The following is a 14,194-nucleotide window of genomic DNA, read 5'->3' on the forward strand; positions in this document are numbered from 1 at the left end:
GTGAGTATGCTTGCTTGAAAATCCTTTCCCTGTGAATTCATCAAAAAAGGTTAAGCTGTAGTGAAGCAGTTCCCTTTCCCATCCCATATGCACGTACAAATATTAAGACTAGAAATAGAAGTAGGAACACATAGATATGTATCAAAGTATGAAAGTAGAGATCTCTGAGGCTGATCTGTACCCTTGCTAATATACGATAATTAGATTTTACTTTAGTAGAATCCTTTAAATGAATGTTTGGCAAACAGTATGTCTGTATTTTATTTCTGAAGTCTAAAGAGTTAAGTAATAGTTCAGCATATAAACTCACATGCATTAGCTTCCAGGAGAAAAGAATTTGGGAACATAATCTGATGTTAAGACCTTTCCAGGTAATGTGAGCCTTTCATCTAATGGGGTTGCCTTGGATCAGAGCCGTTATTGCCAGGCACAGTAACTCCAGTTTCGAGGAGAGAAGACTAACCTGGAGTTGTATACCCACCAGGGAACACCGATAGAGGCTTAGAGTCTTCCTCCACCCTTGTCTTCCTGCGTGACTCGGGGCAAGTCACTCTGGGAAATAAGACACAAAGGCTATTTGGAAAGTGAGGAATGTAATACTTCGAAATAGAGTTAAGTTATTGTGAGATAAAAAAGTATTGAAAGAATGTGAAGTTATCTTCAGTAATGGGTAGCAAACAAGGATTTTAGAAAAAACCCTCTACTGTTATGTGGATTGTTTTTAGTGGAATCAAAGAGGAAGCAGGACAAATGTGAGTAAGAGGAAGTGCTTTATATACACATACCTATAATTTCTGGGGTTGATAAAGAGGAGTTGCTCTGGCAGGATAATCCCTGTCCGTATCCCTCACGTTTTGCAGTTCTATCTCGATCCTACAACAGTCTGTGTTTCATAGGTGAAACTTCTGTATAGCTGTATATGCCACACAGCTGCTGCATACTCAGGGCTAGATGCTGCTGTAGTCTGGCAAAGTGCAGGACAGGAATGAGGATTTTCAGAGCTATCCATTAAATGTACATATCTGTTTCAATTCACTTAATGGAATAAAAATCCAAGACTGAAAATGTCAATCAAGAATCTCTGGAGAAAGAGTGTCCACATTTTTCTGCGCAAAAATGTGCTGTACATATTCTGTGTTTAAAAAAAAAAAAAAAAAAAAAAAAAGGAAAACCCAAGCACTTTTACAAGAAGCAACACTAATGGGGAGACATGTTAACAGGAGTGCTGATTCATATCATTAATATGGGCAGGCAGGAACTGCAGAGGGTGAAAGAGCTGTTGGAACATGCTTTTCTTGAGAACACACCTAAATTAAGAGGCTGTCAGAGACATGTGTTTCATAGTGTTGGAAACCCAGGTGTAACAAATTTCCAAGATGACTATTATTGAGTACTAACAGCTAAAAAAGCATTTCTAATTTCTTGCCAAATATGGAGACTTAAGTGTCAAGAGGAACTGGGGACTGTAAGCAGAAGTGAAGGTCAGTCGGGATACGTGTGCAAAGTAATGCCCATTAGCAGGGAAAACATAAATGACTTCCAGACATGATGGGGTTTAAATCAAGTGATTTGTTTTAAGAAAAAGAACCTGGAATGGAGAGGGTGGAAAGATCATCTCATACTTTCCTAGTGCAGATTATTTTTGCTTTCCATGTCAGAGATTTTTGTCTTGGACAGTGCATCTTGGATCTGGTCTGGTATGGCAATCCCTATCTTCCTGTATTTGCTTTTCTTTTGATATATTTCAGAATAATGTTAATTGCATGGGGAAAAAACATACACTCTCTGCTATTTTTTTTTTTTTCTGAGTGCTACATTTTTTTTTCATTTACAGATCAGTTTCCTACTTTAATAGAAACAATGAGATGATAGGATTTTATTTCCTGAATGGGATTGATCAATGTCTGAGAAAATTACTTTTTGATTTCACTGGGGATGCTTTACAGAATAGAAGAGGGAATTAAGCATGACTTTCAAGAATTTTTGTCAAATTTACTACTCTACTTGTTTCAGTTAGTGGCCAATGAACAGCATTGGTAGAATATTTAGGCACATGACATAATGGAAACTAGATCTTTGTGCATTTTTAATAACTTTTAGGTATCTTGCTAGTAAAACTTTCATTTGTTTCATGTTAGTTTTTTTTTTTTTTCTTCTATTTTTTTCACCTGGAAGTTCTCTCTGAATTTTAAGTAAGTATCGAAGAAAAAAAGATAGAACTTTTGATGCCAACTTCAAGACAGGGTTAAAGAATATATATTTTACTTGTTGACTAATCATTGGCAATGTTTATTATGGAAAAGTTAAAATGGTACTCAGTTTGGCTACTTTCAATGGGCAGCCGTACTCCCAGCTGTACCCGTGGCATCTAAAGATTTGAGACTCATGATACTGATTTTTTAAAAACATTTATTTGCACATTAAAGAAGTATTTTTGTTAATAACTATAAAGTGCTGTCCCATTCACAAAGCAGGATATAAAGGCCAGTGAAAATAGTGACGCTCAGATCTTGAAAATGGAATAACCCCAGATCACATCTGAAATACCTGGAGTGATTTTTCCAGAAAACATTGTAAATCACAGGTGCTGGTACCAGAACCCTGGCCAGCCAGGCAGATCAGGTAATGTAGCTCCATGTTAACCAGGCCTCAATGCTGGTGGGGGATTTTTTGTTGGCTTTTTTTTTCTTTTAACAATCATTCTGTACTCCACACTTATGTAATTCTACAAGTTTTACTGATTTATGAATCTGATTTATAGTGTTAATTAAAATTGTTTCTGGGAACACTTTGGAAATGCATGTTATTTAGGACTTCTGTGGAAAACCTCTGAAGGACAAGGGAATGTTCATTCCCATGAGTTTTCCATTTGTCTTTCACATGATGGTTTTCAACGTGCAGTAAGTTTCAGTAGATATTTGATCAATACTTGGAATCTGTATCTGTGGCATTTTCTGTGGAAGAGATGGCATCAGAAATGAAATTACAATCCACTATGTTGTATTGGGTTTGCATGGCAAGGTAGTAGGGCATCTACAGGAGGGGTGGCTTCTGTGAGAAGATGCCAGAAGCTTTGCCAGTGTCCAACAGAGCCAACGGCAGCCAGCTCTGATCCAGACCTGCCGCTGGCCAAGGCCCAGCCCATCAGCGATGGTGGCAGCGCCTCTGGGATAACAGATGTAAGAAGCCGAGGGAACAACCCGCACAAGAACAACCACAGCTGGAGAGAGGAGTGAGAACATGAGAGAAACAACTCTGCAGCCGCCAAGGTCAGTGAAGAAGGAGGAGGAGAATGTGCTTCAGGTGCCACAGCAGAGATTCCCCTGCAGCCTGTGAGGAAGACCACGGTGTGGCAGGCTGTCCCCTGCAGCCTGGGAAGGTCCATGGGGGAGCAGATGCCCACCTGCAGCCCATGGGGGACCTGATGCTGGAGCAGGGGGATGTCCAAAGGAGGCTGTCATCCCGTGGGAAGCCCACGCTGGAGCAGGCTCCTGGCAGGACCTGTGGACTTGTGGAGACAGGAGCCCACTCTGGAGCAGGTTTGGTGGCAGGACGTGGGAGCCCATGGGGGATCCACGCTGGAGCAGTTTGTGAAGAGCTGCAGCCCGTGGGAAGGACTCACATTGGAGAATTTTGTGGAGGACTGTCTCCCATGGGAGGGAGCCCATGCTGGAGCAAGGGAAAAGTGTGAGGAGTCCCCTGAGGAGGAAGGAGCTGCAGAGACAACAGGTGATGCACTGGCTGCAACCCCCATTCCCCATCCCTCTCTGCCACTGTAGGGAAAGGAGGTAGAGAAAAGGGGAGCAAAACTGAGCCTGGGAAGAAGGGACGGGTGGGGGGAAGGCATTTTAATATTTGGTTTTATTTGTCATGATCCTTCTCTGATTTGATGGAAAAGAAATTAAACTAATTTCCTCCAGTTCGAGTCTGTTTGCCTGTGATGGTAGTTGGTGAGTGATCTCTCCCTGTTCTTATCTTGACCCATGAGCCTTTCATTGTATTTTCTCTCCCCTGTGCAACTGAGGAGGAGGAGTGATAGAGCAGCTTTGGTGGGCGCCTCACATCCAGCCAAGGTCAACCCACTACATATGTGTCTCTGACCACTTACATAAAAATAATTTGCTAAAGTCGTGTCAGCTAGATAGACAGTAGAGGACTTCCACGTCCTAATCTTTCCTCTAATATACTTTCTAGATAATGCTTGTCATGACTGACTGTTTCTGGTTTCTGCGTCAGGCTTTCAGAACCTCATAATCCCATGGCTCTTTTTTTAGATGTATGCACAATTCATGGTGTGATAGAATAACCTTATTTTCTGCCCTAGGATACAGTTTTATGCTGTGTTTGGACTACTCATTTCACAGAATTTTTATTCAAACCAAATGCCTTTACTCTTCATGGTATTTTGAGCTTGAACTGCTGTTAGGAACAGCAAGAATAGCCAGCTGGAGGAGGCAAAAGGCAGGCAGAGTAACAGCTGCAACGTGCCCTATCAAGCAGCCTGAGCAGCTCAAAATGGAGGAGAGCCTTCACCCACCTATGAGTAAGAAAAGCAAAAATGGTCCTAGGCAAAATTAAAAGCTTTTGGCTATTGTCAGGAAGTTTGTATCACTTGCTGATCACTGTTATGTCTGTTGACTGTTTGCCCTAGGACCTTGGTTCCAGGATTTATCACTCACGCAAGATGACAGCTCCCAAGTAGCTGCACCAGCTACTTTGCAACATTCACCTCTGCTGCAGGCACAGGTAGTTGGAGGGGGCTGGCAGGACACCCAGCCTCTGTTCCTGGACAAAAAGGGGTCAGCAGGCAACATTTAAGTCAGGCAGGGGTCAGGAGATGAGTCAGGATCAATTCAAAGACTCGAAAAGCTTATGCAGGCTGACTATGGAGCAAACACCATGCCTGATGTTCCCAGTGTTGCTGTGTTTAGGATGTCCTAAGGCTCAGAACTAAAAAGTGTTTCCTTTAATCCCTTTAGATTGCATGATATATCCCTTCTAGTACTTTATGAAGCTATTTGTAATAGTTGAATGTAAGGAGTTTGGGATTTTTTTTAAAAACAAATCAATTATAGAAGTAGCCTTTCTTCAATCTCGTGTTTTTATGGCAGACAGATAACACGGGGTAGTCGTATTACTATTTCAAATTGGCATGTTTTATTAAAAATGAGTCAGGAGCTACTCTTTAATGCCTCCTGTATCCAACAAAGCTAATGCAGATTTACACTAACATTACTGAGAGGAGAAATTGGCCATTTTTGGACATCAACATTTTCTAAGCAAAGAGATATGTTGTATCTCCAGTAAGGCTTCATAACCCATCATTAATGGGATTTATGGAACTTGAAGAGAAAATGGACTGCTGGGCAACAACTTTATTCTTTGCAATCTGTGCAAGACAGTGATATGTACTTTTTATATTTAATAACAAAATACCTGCCCAGAGCACATTTTACACTTTTGCTTGTATGTGCACTGTGTCTGAGTATTTTATTTCTATTTATATCAGATAGCTATACTGTCTGTAATATAATATGTTATACATGAAGAGTTTTTACAGTGCTTATTAAAGTTCTGTCTCCCTAAAATTGGATTTTGGAGTTCTCAAGTAGGACATTCTCTGCAATAACTTTCCATCATCCCTTCCAACATTCTTTGTCTCCTTTGAAAATCATGGCTGATTAAAAGTCTAATGCAACAGCTGTTTGTGATCATGTGATTGATATGTTTTCTAGGCAGATGCTGAGTATTAGAAGCATAAACATTCTGAATGCTTGGCAGTGCTCAAAAAATTTTGAATTAATACTTTTTAAAGTCACAGTAGGACAGAGCTGCCAGGCACTGCAGATTCTTTACGTACTCAATTAAGAATTGGTGCAACTCAAAAGATTGATCATATCCCATAAAAAAAATCTCCATAGGCATGGCTTCAGGAGGTGAAATTCTTTGTATGCATCAAAAAGTGCTGTGAAAACTTTAACAACTCTCTATGCCCATAGACTACTGCACAATTTACTGTTTTGCTGCTTAATATCAGAAGTGAAGTCCCTTTGAGAAAAAGCATCCTTGTTAGCTAGCATTAGCTGGGCACTACATAACAGCTAGCTGAAGGGTGGTGAAACCAGTAGAAGTTGCAGGAAGAGTACAGGTAGTGATACGGAATTTAAATAATTTGTAGTATGGAAGACATGAGGCTTTGTAATTGCCTTTAAAAAATTGAAACCCTTGCAGTCAATGAAGGGCAGAAATATCCCTGATGTCTGTTTCAGTTTCTAAGGAGTAAGCAAACCTCCAGAGGCGGAGCCCTACATCTACCCCTTTGGTGACATGTCCCCAGCTAGGTAACATGCTTGGATCTCCATCCCAGAGGCTGGCAGAACAATCAGCTTCTTCTGAGGCCTGTCCTGAGCATTTCCACCTCCCAGCTGGCTGTACATTTAGGAGCCTGGTGGCTCTGCTGGTCCCTACAGACAGTTTGCATTTAGGCACTTCAGGCAAATGGCCTAATTCCACTCTGTATTTCCCACTCACAACCACCCTCTGCCCAGGTGCTGACGGGAGCCATCTTGCTGCAGCCTCTGTGGGGAGGGGGGGCCTGGTGCAGCATACCCTAACAAACACCCTGCTGCCCTGATGGCTCCAGCCTGGGGAGGCATTTCAGGGCGCCGACCCTCATCCAAACCAACACCATGAGCCCACAGCTGAGGCTGAGAGCAACGCCTCAGACAGTGCTTGCCAGCACCCACCAAGCACACCTGCCCGGTGCTGTTCAGAGCTGTGCTGTAGCACACAGAGTAACTCCCTCCAGCCCTCATCCCTCATGCAAGCAAGTTGGAGAAGTAGCTTCGGCAAAGGTTTGCACCAGGGCATGACCCTGAGGGCACAGCAGCTCTGCAGACACTGCCAGGGCTGATGGGCAGCACCTGGGCCCTGATGGGCAGCACCTGGGCTGGGGCTGAGGGGCTGCACCTGGGCCCAGCCCATGCCCAAGGCCAGCGCCTTCCCCTGGGCAGAAGCTGTATAGGACCAGTCTCCAGGCAGCAGCAAGCTCTGTGGGGAAGGTGCTCAGCCAACACTTCAGAAAAAGATGGGAGATTCAAGTGATTTTTTTTCTGCTACAGCCCTGACTTGCTGTTGGAGTAGCCATGAGTGGAAGGAGCAGGAGGAGGGAAGGCTTCCTTCTTGTCTGGAGCTGACTCAGTGCCTGAGATTTTAAAGGTCCTTTCTTCACAAGTACGGTAAGGTTGCTCTTGCTGCAGTTGTGTATGCTTGTGAAAACTTCCTTGTGTAAGTGCAGTCTCTGCTGTGTTATTTCTGGGCTCTTTGTTTCAGTCAACTGGCCTTGTAGTTTGAGGACACTGTGGCTGTGCGTGTGTGCTGTGATGCAGAGAGGAGGCTTGGGCCCTTAAATGGCATATATGGGAAAACCAGCGAAAGGTTTTGATGAAGTTCTACTGTAATTTCAGGATGATGTGTTTTCTAACAAATATTCATGAGGGAAGTTTGAATTATCTCTTGTCTGTGCTCTTGGTATTACTGGTTGTCTCACAATGCTTTGTTTTTCTGGTGTAGTTCCAGATTATGAGCTCGGATAAGGTATTCTCCCTACACTAAAGTGGCTAAAGGTGTTTAATGCTTTTTAAGGAGGAGAAGTCGTCAATGATCTGGCTTTCCTTCTGGAAGTTGTGTAATGTTGACAGTTTGACTGCATATACATTTTATCTTTCTTGGTACTAGGAAGACTTTCCTTTCTTTTTCATTCTTTACCAGTAGGATTAGAAATTCTAGCTGGATTCCAGAATTTTTATCATTTACCTTTGCAGCACGGACAAAGAAATGTAAAGTAAATACAGAGCTCGTATTGTCATTCAATCAGAGCTGCACTTTAAATTGTTTATTGGTGTTTACTTGGAATAAGTTAGCGGGGTAGAGCAGGAGGCAAGTTTATTCTATTTTTGGGAGTTAAATTCTCTCTCTGGTATATTTATACACTAAGGCTAAGGTCACCATAGAGTGAAGTTTGAGGACCTAGTCTTGCAAATAGTCAAAAACTTAAATAAGGTGATGTTTATCCACTCTCTGTTAGTTTTCCAGGAAGATCACTTTTTATTGATAGAAGAATTCAGTCATAAAGTGATTGTTATATAAATTAGAGAAACAAAAGCAACGTATTAGTTGAGAGATAAGAAGTGAACTTTGATTCTGAGAATACTGCAATAATTTATGCTCTTGGCCATCAAACATTGTGTGTATACTATGGGAACAAATAATGAATAGTATATGAAATGGACGTTATAAAAAAGCCTTATTTCATGTAATATGCAAGACAAGTAGCCTGTCTTAAAGATGTGGCTCTTTAATATAGAGCTTGAAGAAAATTTCTCTTAATGGGAATCATACTTCTTGTATTTGATGTTGAACCACCTAATTTGGCAGTGATGTCTTTGAAAGTCTGACTCAGTGCAAAACCAAATAAATTTGTTTCCTGCTTACAAGAAATTAAAGGAAAAGAACAGGACTCAGGACCTGAGGAGGGATGGAAAGGGGTTCTGAAAAAAAAGAGGGGACAGGGATTAAAAATCAAATATGTAACTTGAGTATTCCTGTACTTATGAAAACATGCTTTTGAGACAGAAAGGGCTACATTACTTCCATAACTACTGTAAGTTTCTCTTCAGCTAGAAACTGGTTATAAACCAGTTATAGAAACATACAAAAATCTGTGTAGATAAAAAGGTATGCATTCAGTCTGTCTCAGTGTTTCAGTTCCTTATAGTAAAGGATGGTCAAAAAAATTTAGCCAGGGAGTTTGAACCAATGTATTAACACATACAAAAATATCCTAAACCAAATACCTATTAAATATTTCATATTGTTATTTGCTATGAAGGAAAGCAATATCTTTAGATCAGTTCAGATGGTCTCAAACACAAGCTAGAAAATGTCTGTGAACTGCAAGTATCCATATGTCATATATTGATACCAGATATTGAACCATGTATCAACTGGCTCTTGATATACCTACTTTTTAAGTTGCCTACTTCATTATATGGGGTGAAAATACTTGTATAGGTTTCTAAACTACAAAAGATTCTCAAACTTGGGCCTAAGTGATGCTTTAATGGAAGTACTTGTAGTAAACCTAAACACATGCGTCTAAGACTTGTTTAGATGATTTTTCTTTTTCGTACTATCTTTATGTATTTTGGGTTATGTTCATAATGTGCCATAGTTTTCACTTCATTATATCACAGACTTAGTTTGCTTTTAATAGCAGGAACAAAGAAAAAGGACAGATATATGAACTGAATGATGCTGCTGTGTTCAGGCTGTGTGACTGGAGTAGTGTATAATATGTAACTGTAGTCCCTGTAAAGCCAACAGAGCACTACCTTGGTGTTCAGAAACTCCTTTGGAAAAAAGAAGGCCAAGGTGTGCAATAATTTACTTAGAGCAGAGCTTCCCTGAAAAAGTCTCAAAAGCTCTACCTCAGTTTGGCTTCTTCCATGCTTCATCAGGATAATTTTTTAAGCATGGACGCAATTGTAATTTTTACAAATTCATGAGACTACTGTGAATAGATGAAATACAGTAAGTTTGAGGGTTGTTTTCCATGTGGAGTATCCATTAATTATAAAATTCTTATAACACCATCAGGATTGATTAGTTGGTGCATTAGTTACATCTTAAAGGAGCATGTAAACATCTGGGGAAACAGGTAGTACCTCTCCTAAATGCATCTGCAAGATTGAAGGAAAAGCTGCACTGAATGTCTGCTCTGAATGAATCCAGAAACTTTGTCTTTGCCCGTTAGTATTTTCCTGTAGCTGGTTGGAGCTTTTGACTCCAATGGGATTGTGTCTATATCTGTCATTTTAACTATTTAATATGCCACCCACGTTCCTGGTGCCATGGTAGAATCTCCAATGGTTAAAACTTGAAAGGCTTCTTTCTAAGAGCTTTCTTAACACCTAGGGGATTCGATTTAAAATAATTTAAAGCAGACATTGGATTTAAAACATGAGTGGACAAGCTCAGGACAAGAGATCCACAGCTATGCCCACATAGGGGAGATGGCTAAACTGCTATGAAATTAGGCATTGTATCACAAGGCATACTTGTGAATATGCATTTACAGTAGCCTCTAATTTATATATGTATATTCTGGTAATAAAGGTGCAGATGTAGTCTGCCACATAGCTTTCTTTATTAAGTAAATGTGGGTTTTGAGAGAGATCTAACATCATGTTCATAAAGACAGCTTTGCTATAAAGCTGACTCTGGGAATTTAGGGCACATGTTTGTTAATGGTGTACTTTGTACTATGTATATAAAGAAAGGCCATCAAAAAGTCCATTTCTGATTTGTAGCTAGAAATTCAGATCTTTAATAAAGTGTGTTTCTGTGCCAAATATTTGGTCATAAAGACATACAGGTTTGTGTGCAGTTCATATATTCTGAGATTATACTACTGTAAGGAGGCAAGTTTGACTGCTTTGTTTATTAACGGGCAAAAGCACTGTCTGAAAATTTTACAATAGAAGAGTAGTTCTAGACAGACAGCAAGGCACCACTGTGGGAGCTGATTGCTCATTATATTTATAGATAAGCATTGAAGCAATGTGTGAAAGATTGCTTTAAGGGGTGAAGTTTTTTAGTATATGATATGAAGTACCAATCGCTGTTTCTGAGAGCTGTTGAGAATACAGATTTAGAAATGGGACCCTGTCTTTAACAGCTGCTTAAAGATACCAAGTGAGAATTCTTTCTTTTTAAAGACCTTTTTTTTTTTTTTTAAGTTGTAACAGCTCTTGATGTGTGAGCGAGGACTTTCTTAATTAGCACCTAACTCTGCATGCCTGATGAGTGATGAGGAACTTGTGAGCTCTTTAATAAAGGTTTATTGGAATGTTGCATAATCTAATATCTGGTGTTGATAATAATCAGCAGTACGTTGACTTAATCTAATTTATTCTTTGATTTACTTTAAATAATATCCATTTGAAGCCTGATGAGCAATTCAATAAAGAGCTGGCTTCCCACTCAACCAGTTCAATGTGCCATGTCTTTAGATAATACTTGGAAGCTGGGTGATCAGTATTATATCTGTGTTTTAACAGGGTCATTTTCTGTGCTTGGAAAGTTCTTAGACTTATCAGAGTGTAGTAATTTATTTTTTAAGAGGAAGCCTTATATAGCATGAAGTATGATTTTGAGACTTCAAACTTGAATTTCCATAATCTGTTGAACCTAACATGATGAATTCAACTTAGAAATTAAACTTTTTTCTGAATCTTGAACAGTATTAAAATTGCTGAAGCTGATACTTAAACTTCCCTGTATTTTCTCTTTTCAACTTTGCTTACGGTGTGCATTTTTCAGCCACTTCTGTAGGGAAAGACTATTCAGGAATATCTTTCTTCTCCAATGATATGTTAAAATTTAGGCTTAAGAATAGTATATGGAAAATTACTCTGTTTCCAAAATGAACATTCGGAATTTGATATTTGTTCTTTTTTTTCACTAGGTCTGTAATGTATTTGAAGTTCATAACAACATTATCTGCTCTGTAGTTGTGTGGCTTCTCATTAAAAAGCTTTGGGATTCTCTCTAGAATGCAGTCTGACATCTTTATCACCTCTTGTGGTTTATGAGCTGACTGGAAGGCAAGCAAATGCAAATGTGCTGAAGTGCTAGTGGGGTTACTGATGCACTAAAAATGGTGGTCCTCCAGCCATGGGTCTGCACAACCCTTTACTGGTTTGGGTAGAGGCTGTGACAGTTACAGCAAAAGGATGTCAGTTATCAACATCTGTATCAGGTTCTTTTAGTCTTCACTTACATAAGGTCACCACTTGCTGTTATTCTTTAGTGAAGCTTTTTTTTTTTTCTTGCAAGTTAAAGAAGGTGGTCTAATTGCAAACTTATGTCCTTAACTTCCCTGAATGCCCAGGGTGTTTAGGTGCTGGTTTGCTTCACCACTAAAGGCAAACTCAGATGATGCAGTTGGCTCTGCTGAAACTAGTACAGGCATGCTCACTTATACCCGGGGCCACTCTTAAGTCTCAGCAATGAATAAAAGCAGTGTTCTAAGATTAAAAATCTTATTCTGTGTAAGCTTGGACAACTTTACAGCTACTGTAATAAGATAACGTGCAACAAGTATGCATGATAAATTCTGCTTTGCTACCCAGGTTCTGGAAAACTTTCTAATGTCTTCTGTCAATTTTTGCACATCTTATTTTCAGGATGTGTTAAGGAATTGAGACCGCTTTTGATTTATTTTCTTTCAAAGCATTGTGTGCTTTGATTTGCTGGAAAAGTTGTACCTAGAATCCCATGTTCATTGACTCTTTAATCTTAAAAACCCGCTGCCTCCCTAAAAAAACAGCCAACAAAAGCACTACAAAAAAACCACCCACTCCTAAAAAAACACAGAGAACTGCAAGTTTCATTAACTAAGATGTAAATTGCAGTCAAGGTTTCTGATGCCAGTTCATGCTCTCTTCTGCTGTGCAGATTTAGTTCTTCTATGCTCTTACACTACCATTTTGCCATTTTCGTATCAAAAGTATTCAGGTGGAATATTGAGTGGGGTATTACACATTAGGAAAAAATATTTTCCAGAAGCAGTGATGAAAGAAGCATTACTGAACTCTGTTTCCCTTTTTAGAGTAAGAATAATAGTTCTGGAATAAGACTGAATTAGGGTATTTTTGCCTGTATAATGGAAAGCAAGCAGGTCATCTTGCCAGGTTTCCAGTACCTGAGCAATTACCTGGGTGGAAAAAAGTAACTAGTGGATCCTCAGAGCTAAAAAATTGATTTAATTTATCTAGATTTTGCTTGTTTGCTTTATTATTACTCGGATCCTTCAAAGGTGATTAAATAGTCATGTATTGAGTTTTCACTCCTAAAACATTGAGAATCCCAGACCAAAAAGTAACTCAAACTAACAGCAAGTTTTCTGTGCCTCATGCAGACCACCATGGTAGTTGAAATTATCTTGCAAAGTATTTCTTAATTTGCCATCTTTCATTATCAAACCATTTGATTTCATTATCTAATATGGCAGAACCCTGGTTGCCTGCAAATAGCTTTGAGGCATGTTTCTGTGCTACTTCTTGTGAATGATAAAAGCTTAGCACTCTCATAAGTTATAAAAAGTAGGTTCCTTGAAACTAGGAAATATAGAAACCAAATTAATTTTGGACAAGCTGCACATACATAAAAATGCTGCTGTATATCACCTTGTGCTGTGCAACCTCTCCTGAACCTTGAGGATCCATGGCACAATTAACAGATGCTATGTGGTTTGAACAGGGTCCTCAAATTTTGAGTAAAAATTGATACAGGAAGGAGATACTTTGTTCTCAATATGCCTGGAAATTTTTGGAAGAGTAATAAGGGGGGGGGCATTGAATGTCACAATTTATCACTATATCTTCATATTTTGCTTGTCACTGCCTATCCTGCACCTTTTTTTTTTTTTTTTTGGACTCTATTGTAAGTAAATACTATTTCTGTATGTACACCAAAAATACATAGATTCTGGTAATGCCTTGGTATGAGGGAAAGTTGAAACTTTGCAGGAAATTCTTTCTGCATTGACACCACCTCTTTTTGCTCATGCTTCTGTGCTTGTGTATAATGTTTATAAAGCAAACAGACATCTGCTTCCCTTTCTTCAGTTGTAGCTTTGGATCCAATGAAACAGCTTTTACCTTACAATATTTATTTCGTCTATGAGAATAGTGCTGCCTTTTAATGAGGATGTTGGTTCTTGTGTTTTTGGAGGTGCTGCATGTCTCTTTGGGTGAAAGAGTCAATCTGAGACTTAGAACTGTCATAGTGGCAGGAAGGACCCCTTCTTGACAACAGCTGTAAAGCCTACTGGAGTGGAAGGAGCATAAAGGGAGCAAGAATATTACTCGGTTCTGTATTTATTGTACAGCAGGTGCCCTGAAGCGATGGCTTGTCCACTGCAAAATTTTCTATTTAGTGGTGTCCAGAGAAAATTAGTACAGATTCTGTCCCCAGCCTACCATTTTGGTGTATGACCCCTGACAACATCTAATTTGAAGATGTTCCTTGCAATATAATTAAATACTGCTTAGCAAAAGGCTTTGCAATCTTCCAGTTATATATGTGCATCAATGCACAGATGTTTAATAAAGCTGGACTTTTTCAGTTC

This window comes from Tyto alba, unplaced genomic scaffold (assembly GCF_018691265.1).
Source record: "Tyto alba isolate M040663 unplaced genomic scaffold, T.alba_DEE_v4.0 Super-Scaffold_1000006, whole genome shotgun sequence".
Taxonomy (NCBI): Eukaryota; Metazoa; Chordata; class Aves; order Strigiformes; family Tytonidae; genus Tyto; species Tyto alba.